Here is a 15,477-nt window from a genome sequence, read left to right as displayed (position 1 = left end):
TGAAACCAAGTTTTCAATGGGCTTTAATGCAAAACACATTAAAACAAATTTCAGATTTCTGATCAGTGAGCATACGCCAGAAAAATGTTGTTGTATAAAAATAATTACCCTGAAGGCAAAACTATTTAATTAAAATACTGCTTATTTTTCCAGTTTTAACCAGCAATAAAGAAATGTTTCACAGGTTATTATTCTTAAGCTTCTCATCAATCTATTAAATTGCGGTTCATACCCATGGTTGGGCGACAACCCACACTTTTGGAAAGCTTGTTATAAAATACCCTGCAATACAGTTTTTCTCTCTGATATTTCCCTTCCTTTAGAAATTATGCATGTTCAGGCTTCATCATTTCTCAGGTGACATGTTGTTTGCCTTATAAACCATAATTACTGGAGGGAAGTAAACCCAAGATATGAAATCGTAGCACCTCCCCAGCCAGACAGGACAGGGCCTCATTACAGCGAATGTGAAATTTCCAACGGAGACTGAGCGAGGGGAAAAGAATGAGCTGGTGCCATCAACGTAGGGTCTGAAAACAGTCCCTACGTTGTCAAAGGTGTCAAAGTTCACGGGCAGAGCATGAATGAACGCACCCCCCATCGCCCCGCTTCCGTCTTGTTTTTTCCTGACGTGTCCCCCCCCATCTCTCTCCCTCTCTCTCCTTCTGTATCATGGAATATCACTGTGGGGCAGAAATCCCCCTCATTGACGTCTGCAGGGCTGCATAATGAGAATAAATGAGCTGGAAGTAAATATGCAGGCTGTGTGCTGTTTGCCGCTCTATACCAGTCAGCCCATAGGCTTTCACCAAAAATTAAGATGGATTGTGTTGCCAAAAGCCCATAACAATGCTGCGCAGTGTTTTATTTATCTAAAGCCGAATTCAAAGGCCTTTTTTCAACATGTACATTCATTCCCATTTGGAAAATCGTGTTTATATACTTTTAACCTTGTTGCTGATGTTTATTTGAAGTGAATAAGATGGTGATGATCCAATATGTTGAACCGCATCTGCAGTGTCGTTTCACATAAACAAACAGTTAACATGTGTTTTTTATCACAATGGAGGAAAGGGTATTGAACCTTGTGTAGCTCTGGTGGTCTACTGATGTGAATCACCATCTCCTTCAGCTGCTCCTCCCCCAGTCTCTTGTAGCACAGTTGGTGGCTTCATTATTATTATTATATGTAACAGGCCACACAGGCACTTTAGAGCAGTTTCTCCTAAGAGGGATTGGTATGTTAATTTCACCTCAGTACCGCTGTGAAATGTGAAATTTATTTCCTTCAGTATAACAATACATTTATTTCCATCCTGCTGTCCTGTCGGCCAAAAAGAGGAGCACTTCTGAAGAACATTGTGTCTTTTTTCAACCCGATCTCACGGGAAGGCTTATAGCACGACATTTCCGTGTGTCATGATTACGCATTGTAGGCTTTTCACATGTCATTATACGCCACACCGTTACTGTGAAACGTTCGCAAATACTGTATGTTCAGGCAACAAATCTATGGTAATGGACGTTAAGTTAGGTTTAGGCAACAAAGCCACTTAGTTAGGTTTAGGAAAAACATCATGGTTGGGCTTAATATAACTAGGTTAACTAAGTAAAATACATGCGTAAATAACGTAACATAAACGTGTCACAAACAAAGCTTAAGAAATAAACAAAATAACTCAACACTTTGGGACACAAACACGTTTCCTGGTTGAAAGCCCTGTGTTTGTTGGACCCTCCACCCACCGTATGCAGTCTCACTATTTATTCTTCGTCACTAGCTCTGCGCGTAGCATATTTACGCTGATGTTTTTGCATTGCAGTCAGTACTACATGGCGTACACATGACATGCCAAAAGCAACAAAAGAGTTGTTATTGCACGCAGAATGACTCACAAAATACTGCGCCATTCATACGCCATTTGGTAAGACAGGCTGCCTTTTTTATATTAATGGCATAAGGGGGAAAATGCCCCTCAATGAGTGGCCTCTGATAACATACAGACATACAGCAGGTGCTGCCCTCAGTTATTCTTGGTCCAAATTTCTCATAAACGGTAACTTTTAAAGGTTATGGTCTTTCCATCGAAAACAACGACAACTCTATTCTTCTTTGTAGAGGTTGGCCTTGTACCACTACTGGCGAAACCACAATGGCTGCTCCACTACGGCCACCATTCATACAGTGTTTGGAGCAGGCCCCAGGAAGTGCGCTGGTCGCCGATCCAAAATTTCGTAGTGGCCAAACGGCGTTACTGCAACTTTCGTGTCAGTCACGTGATGCAATTGGGCCCAAAAATACTTTTTCCCGTAGACTTGCATTGGGAAAGAGACATCTGTAACTCAGCGGCCAATTTTTTTGAGGTGAATCAACTCCCCTGTACGAACACTCTAATAGCCCTTATTTAAAAAATTACGTTTTTAAAGTTTGTAAAACGCACCAATAGCCGAATCCAGAGTTATTTCCCTTCCTCTGTTCATGTGAATGAGAACCAGACCGAGGCTGACGACGGCGTGACATTGGGACCCCGTGACCGAGTCATGTGACCGAGCGGACGCTACTGCGCATGTTCCATATGCCTAAGATCCGGGTATACTATTCCAGACGGAAGTCGAGCCATTTAGGCTTCATGCGCCACTGAGCATCTTTCATAGGAATGAATGGGGCCCCGCCTCCAACGCTGTATCCAGTTCTCTTAATACCGTCATGGTGTGGAGTGTTGGGGGCTTATAACAGGGAGCTTCGGACTTGGCCCACATAAGACTTCATTCTGAAATGCTAAAATAAACACACGCAAAGTTCTAAAGGCAAAGGGGAACAATATGAAGAGTTAATTTGCCAAAGCCATTCTTAAAATGAATAAACCAACAGCAGTTTGATTTATATTCCCTTGAGCGAACAACAAAGAAACATGATTTATGAAAATAAATATAAACAGAGATATCTGTTTTTGCAAAAGATCTCTTCACACAGTAAACGCAACACAGGACCCCACACTTGAAATATTCATGAATACCATCGAGGCAAAGACTTACGACATCAGATGAGTTGCTCTGTTAGACTGACTACAAACAACAACACAGCAGCTCCGGCTAAAACTCACACGCCACACGATGTAAACAAACAACGAGTTGTCAGGCTGGCAAACGCAAACCTCCGTTTGAAGAGTGTGTTATCAAATGTGTGTGTGTGTGCTCCGAGCTGCAAGATGTTCATCCACAGCTGCTGGTCCACAAATATTAATATACTGCAGTTGTTAAATCAAATACGCACACAGAGAAACTGCACAGAAATAATGGTTTTCAAATTGTTAATTAGGCTAAAACATAACATTTATGTCCTGATTTATTTTGTAAGCAGACTTTGGATATTAAAAAAATCAATTCTGTATAAGTGTAGTCTATAATTTGAGAAGAAAACATCTTCAATCTGTCGTGGCGTAGTATACTTATCACCCAAAGTCTTTATACACAGAAGACATTTTAACATGTCACAGGAGGAAAAGCGCAGGTGTAAATAATCAAATTAATGGTGGCTGAATTCCATTTAGATGCCTCAGTTTCAAGGTCGTAGTATTGTTCACGCTCTCTAAAGAGCTAAAGCTCCTTAATTAACGCATTGCATCATGTGTGTTTTATTATTATTATGTCAGTTTGTGTTTTTAAGTGGAGTTACATGCTGGAACTAGTTCTTAGTGGACAACAGCTGAGTGCAGTGATTTTGTGCAGCTTCCTAAACTCTTGTCGTCCCCATCATGCGGGTACAGAAACCTGTACAAAACATGTACTCTGTGAATAAGTCAGCTTTAGAGGTGTTTGTAGGCTTATCTACTAGAACCTCTGTCTGTCTGTGGACATTTATGTCCTTCGCATATCTTGAGAACCGTTCACCCAATCTACTTGGCTGGTGTATTACACGGGACTCAAGGATGTGCAGTGTCAAAGGTGCAATTTGGACACATGCAACACGTTCATTATTTATAAACTGCGGACTGAGAGTTGAGCATGTCTTCTGCAGCGGGCAAACATCGGCTCATTTACTGCAGTTCACTTTTGTTGCTGGATAACGTTACAACTCAATTCTTCTTCACTTCCCTAGAGTCAACGAGCGATGAGCGGTTCTCAACAATGCTGCAATCGGCCCCGCTCCGAACACGCTCACTGGCCGCATCCCGAACGGGCACTGCACTAGTCTTTTTAACTTTAGGAGGCTTGCTGTTTTCCCCTGCTTCCAGTCTTCATGCTAAGCTAGGCTAAATACGTCCTGGCGACAGCTTAACAACTAATGCACAAACATGAGTGGTATTAAACTTCTCATCACACTCTCAGAAAGAAAGCACATAAGGGGTATTTCACAAAATGTTTAACTTCTATTCAAATTCTGTTTCGTAGTCCAAAACATTATTGTAGTAAAAAAGATACTGAACCGGAAAATCCATGTCTGAGTCCCTGCATAGCAGATGCTTCAGAATACAGATTGCATGGTTTGGCATAATGCTCTTGCAAATCTAATTTATTAATGTATCATTTTTAACCTTGTGGGCATTAGAGACTGCTGAATGAAATAGTACTATTGCACACATAAAGATCCCCCTACAAGAACCAGTCGTACAACCGATGACGGTTCTGAGCAGTCTTTTGTATTAACAGTATGCTGTAGGCTGTATTGCAGGAATACAGAACGGGAGTCGACACAGACGAATCTTTTGGCTGAGCACATGCTGTACGATGATCGAGGGCAGCTGTGATTTATTGCATGAAGGCTTTCTGTTCCGACTTATAGCGGCTCGGCTCTCTCCGATCCACCTGCAGCAATAGAGATTAGAATAAAGCCAGCGCTTCTCCCACTTTCTACTATATGAGAATGTTCGAGCAGCATCTGTGGCTTCCCCGCGGCTCCTGTCGAGCCAGTCCCGTAGCCCCTCCCAGCATCACACAGGAAGCGCTGGAGGCACAGACGTAGCTTTCGATTCGTAATTAATATCAGCAGCAGGTTGGGAGAGGGCGTTTTCCTGTGGCAGATTGCTCTGTGCGTAGGCGCTCCCCCACAACCCCCCCAAGAGACAACGCATCGCTCTGCTCGTAGAGCTTCATCATATGCCTTCGTGGAATCATTTACTCTTTATGAGAGCGACAAGGAGCATCCTCTCACCCAATAAAGGCTGGGAGATACCGTGGTGTCTAGATGAAGGCAGGAGGGAGGGAGGGGGGGCTCACAGTATGAAAGCTGTTTCCATAGCAATCCAAATATTGCAGCTACGAAATCTGAGCTGAGATGGGAGACTGGTGCCAAACGGCCGTCAATCATTTCACAGAGGAGGAAATGGGGAATAAGCTTCCCCTCTCTTCCTGCAGTAATATAACGACTGGACCACTTGATGAAGACGGAGTGTTATCATTAGATCTGAGCATGTGGGATTTTTTACAAGCGTGCATGAGCTTCGTTGTCTGTTGGTTGTAGCTTTGTATTTCGTAACCACTGAGATGAGACAATTGATTTGATTTTAGTACGGGATCCATTCTCCAAATCTATTAAAATATGTATTACCTTCTATTGTTGAAAATCAGATAAATCAGCCCAGGTGAAGCTGTGCACTTCAAATGAAACATTAAAGGTAGAGTCAGCAACTCTGGAGTGAGATTGATGATATTTGAACTCAACACACAAACAAATACCCCCCTCCAGATTTACCGCCCCTCTCGCTCCCACTGCCTTTCTCTTTATGGCCTTTCCCCAGTCCTGTGCACGAGCGTGAACGCCCCTCTGTTGCTGATCGGCTGGAATAGTGTTTGTGGCTCAGTCCGAGCCACTTTGTTTGTTTCCCATTTATAGCAACACGTTCTAACTCCCAACTCGTCAAATAGCGCCGCTTGGTCAGTGTCCCTCGGCATCGGAGACCAACACACGGGGTGCCCCTCTTGCGTTACTTTTGGACGTATCAATATGCGCTTTCAAAATAAACCTATGTTTTCACAGGAAGTTAGGTTTAGTCAACTCAACCACTTAGTTAAGGTTTAGGAAACGGCCATGTTTGACTTTAACTTCACTGACTAGCGACTCACATGACTGACGAGTCACGTGACTGAAGACTTTCAACCAGGAAACCGCTGTTTGTGTCCCGTGTGAAACTAAAAGTACCGTGATTTTGTAACATCACTCTTTAGTCACATGACTCGTCGATATATCGTGAGTCCTGTAAGTCGTTAGTCGGTGAAGTTAACGTCAAGTGTCATGGGACATGAACAGCAGTCTCCTGGTTGGAAGTCTGGTTTTTGTTTGACCCATCCACCAACCCTTCCGCCTGCACTGAACAGACTCTCACACTATTAATACAACATCACTTGCTCCGACCGTCTATTAACGGCAAAGGTGGGTTTACATTGGAATTAGTTGAAAGCCTGGTTCACATACGGTTACTAAAGGGTGCCTCTATGTGTTGGTTGCCAAGGGGCACTTACCCAACTGAGGTATTTGATGAGTTGGGAGTGAGAATGGGCTGTTTATAGAGCCATGGCTGTGTATGATTTTTCTTTCAGCGCACACACAGAGCAGACCGTGAAAGATATTTGCTAAATTTATCAAAAAGTGTATTGGATTAGAATCGCTGACTGCACCCTTTAACACAATTTAGCCACCAAAGCTAAGAGCTGTGTTTCCTGTCTGAGTTTCACATGTGTAGCAGCTTATCTTTATACACAAGACTTGAAAAGGCAACTGACCATGTTGTGAGGTGAAAGAAATGGAGCAGTACAGCAAGAAAAGACGGGTCAGAGTCACCGCGCTGCTCTTGTGAAAGAATTTACCATTAGATAATTAAATTTCTCTGTGGTTGGATGCAACACAATGAATGTGTGATCATGCAAATAATTGCCTTTCCGCTTGTACTCGGGCAGATAGGTCGACAGGCTTGGTCATATCAGATCTCCCGGAACACAAGCGGGAGCTCAAATTTATACACGGCGATGTTTGTATATTAATTCATGATTGTTTTCTGGATAAACATCATCAGGTTTCTGATAAGGAAGATGTCACACAGCAGCTGTTGTAGTACAACAGGAAAACATGTCTCCTGCTCTGACTGGCCCTGCAGGCTGTGTGAGCTGTGTGAGCTGTACGAGATGAGATTTGAAGGTGTGAATGATGCACCGGTGTTGCACTTGGTTTTGCGGCAGCACACCGCTCTCAGGGGAGGTGCATAAGCAGGTAATAGAATCGGGCCCACGGGATAACAGGGGTGTTATTTTGTCCGTTTCAATTAAATGTCTTCGGGAGCCATCCGAGGGGACGACTGCATGTTTGGAAGAGGGGCAAAACGCTGCCCACAGGGGAGCGGTGGGGGGGGAGGATTGGTAATAACCTGCAAAGCGACTGCAAAGGAGTCTACCAACAAATCAATAACTTTAGATCCAGAACCCCATCTAATCAAGACTTAAACCCTCCAGCAAATTAAAAAGAAACAATGGGAATCGATAGAAATAATCCTTCACATTTGCTTCAGTGTCTTCACACTTTTCCTTTAATATCTGGAGAATTAGTCAGAGTGAAAATTCACACACTCTCTTATCTGCTAAAGTAATGAAAAAAAAAGACTGTAATCACAAAGAGCTGCCTGTATGGTATGTGAAGATATTAGAAAAAGATATTGCACATTATGATCACTGAGTTGTCATGACATTATTAAGTGTGACAAGTGACATTTTCAGCCAAAATAATAATATTAGTAATTAGAAGACGTTGTATCAGTGTTGCTTCACCTTTTCTGGATTATGACCCCGTTTTTAGGTCACAGAATTCCCCTAATAAAACCAAGATAAAGGGTTGTCACATGAATTTAAGAATGACATATTTTGTATTGTATAAGAGCGTGGAGGGAGGTCCATATAAGATATATATATATATTGTGTTGCTATATGGTAAACCTATTTAACAGTCAGTTTACTAGTTGTGGGGAGTGCTACTCAGCTTGTTAAAAAAAAAAAATATCCATTTTGAGCAATTATTTGTCGCTAGTTTTAGTCCAGTTTTAGTCAACAAAAACAAGACATTTTAGCTTAGTTTTCACCAGCAAAATGTTGCATTGCAGTTTTCATTTTTCTGTCTTCCATTCACTCCTGAGACTTAAACTGTCGCCATCTTCGATATATGCTACAGTTAATATGGTTACAAGTGTTGTTTTGTTCACCAGTTTACCAGTAGTCACTCAAGAACTGGATCCATTCACTTGTTCACTGAGAGAGGCCTGCTGTTCAGTTAGCTTGAGACAAACGGCTAACTAACAGGGACTGCCCATTGTTCCAACGGCCCATTACTCCAAAACCCCCAAAACATGTCTCATCTGACCGAAAGCCCGTTTGTTGACAGCCCGTTTTTCCCAGAACAAACGGCCATTGTTCCAAAAGCCCATCGGTCCAAAAATACACACTATCCCTGCAACGAACAGAAGCACATGGCTGGTTATAATGCAGAATGACGTCGTCTGACCTTCCCAATTTTTTTTTCTCTACTACCAAAGACATGATCCGCCACTCTGCCTCTTATTACTATAGCTGCCTTCGTTGGTTGGATTGGTTGGTTAGTTTTACGCATGAGGAGTGCGATTAGTTATGTTTAGGGGAAGAATGTCTGGGTAAGCCAATCAGAGGCAGAGAAGGGCAGGTCATGCCTTCGCTATGGTAGAAAAAAAAAATATCTTTACAAATTGGACAAACGGGCTTTCGGTCCAAAGGGATTTTTCGGACTATTTGGGTTTTGGAATAATGGGCCGTTGGAATGATGGCATGGCACATAACTAACAGCATCAAGGGGAGATTTAGATGGTTGACAACCTACATTTATCCTGCACTCAGTCCTACCTAAAATGAGTTCAAGGCTTCAAAACCGTAGTCCACAAACCCAATGGGTGACGTCACGTTGACTACGTCCACTTCTTATATACAGTCTAGAGTTGCTTTATAGAAAATGTAGGATCCAACATTTTTGGAGCTTGTCTCATACCAGGAACTAAATGTCAGGATATCTGGACCTTTCCTGCTTCAATTCTGAATTTTTTTTTTAGCTTGTCAATCCTCCAACTATATGGAAGTGCAATATTAAGTTGTTGAAGTAACCCTTTAAATAAAGAAATATATACACATATGAGTCTTTGAAATCTACAAACACAGCCGCTTATATCTTTTGACCCTACATGTGGTTCTGACACCAGAGTGGAAAAACTCCTGTATGAAATATAATATGTATTTCACTTTAAAACACAGGTTCACGCTGATGTAAACACGAGCAGAGGAAGTCAAGTGTAGCAAACCACACAAAAAACAAATCAAGAGTTTGTTTAGAGGAACGAACGTTTGCGGCGTGTTCTCGTGCAATTTACAGCATGTTCCTGCAACGCCTGTTTCCTGTGTCGCCCGAGCAGGACGAGACATCCTGGATCTTGTTACCCGTCTGATGTGGACACATAATCTGATCTATGAGGGGGGGGTCAGCGTGTCAGCGAGGGAGAGGGATTCACAGAGGCGCCGTCAGGAGGCCGGCAACAGTGATTCAGGACTGGTTGATGTCACTTTGACAGAGAACAGAGAGGGCCATGTTGGTGTCAGCGGGGAGCCAGACACTCCGACAAACCCTGCTCCTCCTCTCCCTCCCTCCGCCGCAACCTCTCTTTTAATGACCTTACCTCACAGTCTCCTCCTTTCACAATCCTGCCTCGTACATCTGAGTCATTAATACTCATGCTCCTAACAGATAGGATCTGTGTAATCATGTGTTGCATTGATTAAACCTCATTATTCCTCTAATAACATTAGCTGTTAATAGTTTGGAATGAGTGCGGAGTTGAAATGTAATCATCAATGGGTTATTCAGAGAACAAAAGAGAACGGAGTGAATGGAGGCTTTAAATAAAAAAAAAAACTTTTCTTCTCGTCCTGCTATACGAAAGAGGTGGCTGGTTTAGTTGCCATGGAGATAAGGGGCTACGTGGAATTCAGGAAGTCAATTAGCAATCTGGCTGCATCTCATTAAATGTTGTGTGGCAGCGGTGAGTTTGGGATTTATTTTTATCAGGGGGGAATTACTCTTCTAGGCATTCATGGATGTCTCATCCTCGCAGTTTGCTTCAGCGAGCAGCGGTCAGTTAACAATCCGTGCATCTGTGACCCGTCACCAGGGTGAAGGTTGACAACTCGGGCCTCCATTTAAACGCTCTAACGTGGCTATTGTAGATCTCAAATGAGGTATAATCTGGACGGACCACATGTTTGTCTCCGCTCCCTTTTTACTGGGGACCGTCACAAAAGGGCCCTGCTGATAAATCTGCCTGTGCAACAAAGTCCTCAAAAGACACACACGATTATGCCCTGATTTGCATGAGCCTCCAAAAAAACACTCCCAAGAAGTTCTTTTCTGTCTCTATTGTGTCTCTGAGGATCAAGGGTGGAGCATGAGCAGCGAGAACACCACCCAAACAACTCCCAGATGCACCGAAGAGCAGCGTCTGATATTTGCAATATGAATTCCAAACAGCATCACACACCTCCGCTAATGAAAAGCAATATGGATTCACCAAAGGCGGTGATGAGCTTATCATGAGCACAGGATATATCGCAGCACATATCAGGTCACAAGTGTGCGGGAAAAATGCTAATGCATTCTCCGTCCATTATCACTGCCTTGACCAGTTTCATTGTAGGACCTGATGAATCCACCAGTCCATTCAGCGATTCATTTACATGCAGCGGCGAAGGGCTTCCTGTCATTGTGTGTGACAGGCAGATGACATCAGCGTGCCCTCGGGCAGCACCGGGGATGCGGCATCTCTTCGTCTTGCCGAGCAAAATAAAGGAGGACTTTGATGGTATCATCTCGGAAGTCGTAGGCCCCCCCCCCCTCCCCCACACTGTCACTGTCACACGACAGGAGACTTCCATTTCCCAGTAATTGAGTTTCTGTCTCGCCTCTTTGTGTTCGGATGAAGATCTGATGAAGTCCCCCCTCCACAAAACCTCACCCCCCCACACCTTCTCCATATAGACTACCCCCCCGCCCCTAAACGTGTTTGTGTCTACTTATTTCCCACTTCAGTACACATAATGAATATTTATTACAAAAGTTAGTATTGAGAACACAGATATTGCAGCGCTGGTTGGAGCATTTCTCCAATAAAAGCACGTCAATATTGGATAATTAATTCAGAGCATGTTTATTTCACTTAACAATGTTTCCACCAGTCAAAAGTACAGTTTGGATTTTCAGTTTGTGTAGATGCTGCTGAAGTGAAGTGACAGTGCTAGGTAGGTAGCAGCCTTGTTAAAGGAACAGTGTGTAGCATTCAGGGGGATCTATTGGCAGAAATGGAATATAATATTAATATGTATGTTTTCTTTAGTGTTTAATCGCCTGAAAATAAAAATTGTTGTGTTTTCTTTATCTTAGAATGAGCCGCTTATATCTACATAAGGATGGGTCCTCTTCACGCTTGGCACACTAGAGAAGTTTCACTTGGTTGCAATCTTCAACCTCACCGCTAGATGCCACCAAATCCTACACACTGCACCTTTCTAGTTCACACTACACAACTCTAGCCTTGATTTTCCGCTCCCTGACAGTTTTTAGAGCTCCCTGACGAAAGCCCTAGATCAGACGCAAATCAGTGTGAGGCTCACCGATGCTCGCCGATGCCTCCCAGACGCAGTCCAGATATCTAGCATACTAAATATCTGGACCTGTCGGGGACTCCAGGCCACGAGCTACAGCCAATGAGAGCGCGAGACACGGGTTGAGGGGAAACTTGGGGGAGGAGGGGTCGCCTGTAACATCAGGAACTTAAATGTATGAGTTGCATTTGCAACACGGAGCAAAGTTATTGTTGCACCTAGAGGAATTAATAGGAAAAAATATAGTGTAAAAGGTGGAAACAGGCGATTTTGTGAACACGTGCCAACAACAACATCAGCTTTGCGTCTCGCGTGTGGTATCACGTCATTTATCATGTATTTCTCGTGTGTGTTTTTGTGACAAAACGTAGCATGGAGACCTCATCAGGGATTCTTCCTGGTGAAAGATCTTGTAGTGTGTGACCTCCTGTCACCGGTCAGTTATGTAGTGTGAAAACCACGACGACTTAAAGACTCCCGATTACAAGGCAGCAAGTTGTGTAGTGTGAACAGTACTGCAATCTGATGACTTTGAAAGTCTTGAAGTGTGAACTTGGCTTAAATTAAATAAAGGTAGAGGTTTGTTTTCTGTGTTTACTTACTACTTGCAGCGGCAACTACTTGGCTGATTCAGAATTACTTTGGTATTGTTGTTCTATGTATAAGAGAGGAGGACCTGGCTAAATTTGACAGGTGAGGGGGCGGTGACATATGAAATAAAACATGACAAAGTGTCACTGGGAAAAAATACCATTATGAAATACAAATATTTGAAAAAGGGCTTTGAGAAGTAAAAAAAAGTCTTTAATCAAAACTCAACTCCAATAAAACTGTTAATAACGAGGCAAATTCTTCCACAAGTTGTTCGCTTATTTATATTTTTTCCCACCATTTATTCATGTAAGAATTTATTTCAGACTTTGGCGCTCCACGGCTGTGGGCTTCAAGTCATTTTCAAAACAGAAAAAAAAGAATTTCCATTCCTTGCTCTCGTTCAATCATTCTGGTGCTTTTTTTTTCACTTTGACATGTCCTCCAGCGTGTTGAATAGTTGATTGGCTGCCCTTACAAGTAGCAGGCTCTGATAAGTAGATTTGTATTCGCCCTGTGCTAATAATTTGTGTCACGGTGTGACCTTGCATCAGTGGCAAGATCAGTGATGTGCACGGGGATTAATGCTCAGCAGTCTACTTTGTCAAACATGGTCTGAATCCTTGGAAGATAATGGGGGATTTAGAGGTGAGTTGTTGAGAAAAGATAACCTCAGATGTGTCCTCAGTGGGCAGTGACTGACACAAATTGATTCACGGACTAAGATCCACGGAAACAATCAGAGGATTTCAAAATGCAGGCCCCTTTCTTTCAAACATGAGCCTGCTGGTATAAAAGTTGTGCTCTGCTTCTCTCTGTTGGTCGCATCAAGAATTACAACTTTCAAGCACAACCTATTTTCCTCTCATTGTTGTTGTCTCAGTCGCCCTCCTCTGGCTGCATGTGCTCCTGCACAGTTTGAACCAGTCCTCCTGCAAATCCAGACTCCTCAAAACCCCATGGGATTCAATTTCTTACAGTGTTTTTTCAAGTTCTTTTTAACAACCAGATCTCACATTGCAAAATGATATCACAAATGAAATGCCTGAAAATGATCAAGCACCATAATTTATTAACACGTGCCCACAGAGGGGCAGAGGCTACTGTCACCATCAAACAAAAAGAAAAAGTGATCTTTTTTTAATTCAATATTCTTTTCAAGCTCCTCTTGACTTTGAGCTTTCCTTGCCACTGGGGTATCCCATTATTTTCCCCCCACCGTTTTCTCTTGAATATATAATTAAAGTCCCTTTTCGACTGTGTCAGCAGGGTGTATTGCACAGGGTCAATAGCCAAGCCACTCCTTTTCATGCCCTTGAGCGAGGTTCTCGTCCTTAATTGCCCCCAGTAAAGATACAGTTGTTCCAATATGCGCTCCTGTACGTATAAAACACATCATATTTCTTGAAGAGTTATGGGCTGGGGTTGTTATTAATGAACTCCAGCAGCAGCAGCATCCTCCTGCTTTATGGTAGCAATAACATAAAGAAGTCTATTTTTCCCAGCGCAGCCGTATGCAAAGTAGGGCTGGTCAGTGATTACTTAGTAATTCATCCTGTTATATATAAACTTCTGGCACACAGTTCAGCCCAGAGGGAGAAAATGGAGCATAAAAAGCATACAGTACTATGTGCTGACTGTTTGGATTATCTTAAAAGAGAGAAAAAAAAAAAATGTTGCATTTAACATTGTTCCCCCGAGGTGCTGCAGAAACGCTGTCTGAAGCTGAGCTGGTGAAACAGACACGTATGTAAATCTCCTCCTCCTCTTCTTCCTCGGCGCTGGTTCTCATGGTGGAGATCTCTGAACTCCTCTCTCAATCCACAGCTATACTTCATACCAGCCCAGCCTCCTGCCATGTGCCAACGCCAGGCTAATCTCACACCCCACACCATCTGCCGCCAGCCCCCCCAATGTGGCACCCGTCGCTCTGCGGGGAGAGACCAAACAATTCACGCCTCGCCACATATTGACCAATTTGAACTGACGCTGACTGGAGCACGCAGGTTATCAACCAAGACACAGGCAGCTCTTCTTACAATAAAACCACCAAACTATAACATGTAAAGCTCTAACGGCCTTTAAATGAATTAATGAGTTAAGCGGTCACAACATAAATGTTTTTGACCACAGAGGTTTCATGGTATTTTGGGTAGAGTCTGCATGCATTTTTTTCCAGCAGCTTCAGTTGATCCGTTGCTCTCTTTTTTCTCTATTTTGTAGTTGGTCCTCTTCAACAATTAAGAAACCCACTGGTCCCCTCTGTCAGCCCCAGAGACCGTGTTGCTCTTTACACCCCGTGTTGCCAAAGTGGTTCTAACAGAGCGACAGTGCTGTCTTCACTCTCACACTGTGTTTGTGAACCATCAACTGATGCTGGAGAAGTTACACTTTTGAAGCTTTTGTGCTTTTAGTGTGAAAGCTTTTACTTTATCTTACTGGTATTTTGTATACATATCCAATCTAGCTAAGTTTAAGTTCAAGTTAATTGCATTTAATTATCTGTGTATGTGCAATTATTAAATAGTTTTAAACCAATATGTGAAATAAAAGAAATATAATTGAAGAATATAGGTTTTATATAATCCACAAAGTAAATGGTGAAGTAATATGTCCATCTGATATATAGCATAAAATGAAAATACTCAATTACATTGATCTCAAATGTATATGGAAGGTATAAAAAGCCCACATAAAAACAAATCAAACAAAGAAATCTATTGAAATAGCATTCACATATCACGTCTTGGGGTCTGAACCATAGGATAAAGAAACTGTTTTAGGCTGCGTTCAAAATCTCATACTTTTTCTTTTTACTTTTAGTACGTACTGCAGCTGCAAAGTACGTACATGCAGGATGCAGGATGCATACAATTTGGACATAACACTTCTTCACAACATTGTGCCTTGAACTTTGACCCTGTAGCTCATTAATCCGCTGCACAGATGATTGTGGGTCAGAATAGCCAGAAAAGCATGCTGGCTTGCAAACTGCAAAATGCGACTGGATGTAGGAGGACATCCTGGTATTTTTGACGTACTGCACTTGACATACTGTGTTTTGGGACATACTAAATCTGTTTCTGGCAAACTAAATAGTAGGGTAGTATGGGTATTCGAATGCACAGTTAATGTGAAAGGCTGTCTGTCATGGCTGCCATTATCTTGTGTCAGCGATGAAAAGCTCCAACTGTGGTTCTGCCCCCCCAAGCTGGGATTGGACAGTTTCTAGCT

The sequence above is a fragment of the Sebastes umbrosus genome, chromosome 1 (genome assembly GCF_015220745.1).
Source record: "Sebastes umbrosus isolate fSebUmb1 chromosome 1, fSebUmb1.pri, whole genome shotgun sequence".
Lineage (NCBI taxonomy): Eukaryota > Metazoa > Chordata > Actinopteri > Perciformes > Sebastidae > Sebastes > Sebastes umbrosus.
This window is presented reverse-complemented; position numbering follows the sequence as displayed.